Source organism: Periplaneta americana, chromosome 16 (assembly GCF_040183065.1).
Source record: "Periplaneta americana isolate PAMFEO1 chromosome 16, P.americana_PAMFEO1_priV1, whole genome shotgun sequence".
In the NCBI taxonomy this organism is placed as follows: Eukaryota; Metazoa; Arthropoda; class Insecta; order Blattodea; family Blattidae; genus Periplaneta; species Periplaneta americana.
In genome coordinates, this window is record NC_091132.1 from 12,624,599 (window position 1) to 12,627,928 (window position 3,330).

Here is a 3,330-nt window from a genome sequence, read left to right on the forward strand (position 1 = left end):
ATTTCAGTATCTTCACGTCTTCCTTCCTCAGGTGCGTATACCCCTATGACACATAAATATCCTCTATCGATTTTAAATCTAACAATCACTATTCTTTCATTTATGTAGACATAAGATTCTATCTTTCTTTTCCATTTTTCATCTATTAGGATACCTACTCCACCCACTGCTCGTTGTGTTTGTTCAACTCCACTGTAGATCAAAGTATAGTTCTTTAAGTCTTTTGTTCCTCTCAATTTCTTCTTAGTTTCTGTTATAACGGCAATATTGATATTTCGTTGTTTCAAGTTTTCTATGAGCTCCAGTTCCTTTATATTGAATCCTCCTCTTATATTCCAGGTTCCTACATGTAAAATATCTTTAATACCAGTTCGTTGTCCTTTATTATGGCCTTGTCGTCTTAATTGATTGCTATCCGGCTGATTCCTTAGAGACTTATGAGTTGGTAAGTTTTTACGTGAGTGGGTAACCAGCCCACTGCACAACCTCCGCTCTGGAGGACCGGGTTTTATTTCGGAGTACCTTCTCCTAGGTAGATTGCCTACCAAGGCTAAAGAGATCTACCTTCCCTGAGCTGATCGGTTTTATGGCGCCGAAAACTCGCCAGACACACCTTCACCTTCAGTAAAAGCAGCTCCACCACGTGCAGGTAGGTGATAGGAGTTTAATGGGAAGAGGCTATAAGCCGCAAGCTATGGAGGTATTTTATAGTTTGTAGGAGCTCATCCCCATAAACACCTCAGCAATTCCCAATCTTTAGGAGCCATATATATATATATATATATATATATATATATATATATATATATATATACACAAATTTATGATTGTTAAAATCCGTGATTGTCTGAAAAGTGGCCGACAATGTTCCAGATAGTTTGATTTACATAGAATTCTAATGGTTTTCTTTTGTAAAATCAACACGCTTCCAATTTTGGTTCCATTTCCTCAGAAATTTTAGGGCATATCGTATTATCGACTGAAAGAAAGAAAAATAGGCACATCTTAAATATTTTTGAGAAACGGAAGTCGTTAATTTCTTTAACAAATATAAAACTCTTGATAGCTTTGTGCATATTGATATATGGATCATACGCGGAGACTAAGAGGAAAGGCAGAAAATCGGAAAGATGGAGAATGCTGGGTTTTCAGTGAAAGACCTACTTCTTGTCAGAAGACTATGTAGTCCACACATGTGGAGTAACGGTCAGCGCGTCTGGCCGCGAAACCAGGTGGCCCGAGTTCGAATCCCGTTCGGGGCAAGTTACCTGGTTGTTGTTTTTGTCGGGGTTTTCCCCCAACCCAGTACGAGCAAATGCTGGGTAACTTTCGGTGCTGGACCCCGGACTCATTTCACCGGCATTATCACCTTCATTTCATTCAGACGCTAAATAATCTAGATGTTGATACAGCGTCGTAAAATAACCCAATAAAAAATTAATAAAAACACTATGTATGTATATTTATAGGCTACTTCTTGGTGCTTCTCTTAGCCATATTTCGTGTTTATCGCTAATAAAAAAAAAGCTCTGCGCATGCGCATGACAGTGAGGGGTCTTTCTGTCGCTAGACTCTTGTTTCAGTGCAGATATACGAGGAAAAAACGGAAGGTCGTACCATTTTACCTACGCAGAACATTTATTATTCCATATTACAAATTCAACAGTTGCATGCTTTCATATTCTGTTGTATAGAAAAGTGAATCTCGAAGATCCTACTTGCGGAAAATCGACACTGACGCCGAGTTTCGTGCAAAATTCTGAACAGATGTAAAATGCTGAAGTATTCATATTAGAGTAAGAACATTGTCACAGGTAAAGGGGAACCTTTCTGTGTACCATTTTAATTTAAAATTTAAAGGTAGGTAGAGTGCAGAGGAGAATACAGTGCGTGCGTGTGCGGACGACGCTACATTACACTCTGAATTATTGTTTCTGTTCCATTTACAGTAGTTGAGAGTTTAACTTTTTCAAATAATTGCCTCTGTCTAGACCAGGCCTGCACAAGGTTTGCGCTCTCCGAGCCGGCTCACAGCTTATGAGCGGAATGCAGATATTAGCTGCGCTCTGTATAAGGGTGGACTGGAAGAAGGGGTGATCTCGTACAAAATATACACAGAAGGAAGTACTATTACGAGTGCTTATGAAATGAATTCCCATTCAGTGTTTGCAGAACTATCTTGGACTATTATTAATTAATAAAGAAATATTTATTTTACAGAGGTAATAGAAATTCTATAGCTACTTAAATGTACAATATCATTTTGTTATATTTTTATTTATGAGTACATCAAAACGAGGTTTTATGCTGTTGGCAGCTGAAAGGAACAGTAGCCTACTGATCGTAATGAAATATCAGTTACATATGTTCGATGTCTGCCTTTATTAAAGTTGATTAAAGAAAACAGTTGCTCACAAATATAAATGTTGAGTCAAACATAGCAATTATTTTCACAGCAAGCCTGTGTAGTCGTGGATATTATTGCTAATATTTAGTCTTGTAAAACTCAACCAGGCTAGTAGTATTATACAAACGATGTTTATCCCTTAGGTCACAGTGAAGATCAATAAGTTCGAGCCGTAAATCGTTAAATGTTAAATGTTATGTTCCGTCTTTTAGATTCCTCCATACTGTTCTGTAGCAGAAGGTAAGCAACGTGAAACAGTTACTGAGAATAGGCCTACACACTGCACTCCACTAGATAACTGAGTGGTCGTTTCCCTCTCCTCTACCTATAGCAAGTCTATGTCATTCTGTCGTATCTTTCCGTTTCGGCGAGCGGTAAACACCGCTCTCCCGCTCCGAAGGAGCGCGCGCGCTCGTTGAGCGCTGTTTGTGCAGGCCTGGTCTAGATCATCTTCACTTTTCTATGAAATCATTGATACGTATGTTAAGAATTATGAGAATGAGTAACGAAGGCTAAAACATTAAAATGCAAGCATGAGCAAGTCAGCGTTCATATTATTAAAAATTTATGTAAAGGTTACTTAGCACTGACTGTAACCAAGTTAATGAAAAATAACAAACCCAGGTGGGTAACGTGGGTAAAATAATGTGCTCGAGCTAAAAAGAAATGGAAATATAAACTATAAAAGAACTCGCACTGTTTTTTTCCCTCCCGGTAACGGTATTCAGGGTACATTCTTTTTCCATACAGAGAGGTAAACACTGATTACTTTATAGGTCTTCAACCTCAATCGCCAAAACACATTACTATCACTCACGTTTACTTAATCCCTTCACTCGCAATGTTCACATCAATGGGTTGCTGTTGATTTGATTTGCAACCTCTCTTCAACACTATTGGAAGAGTTTTAAAAGAAATGAATA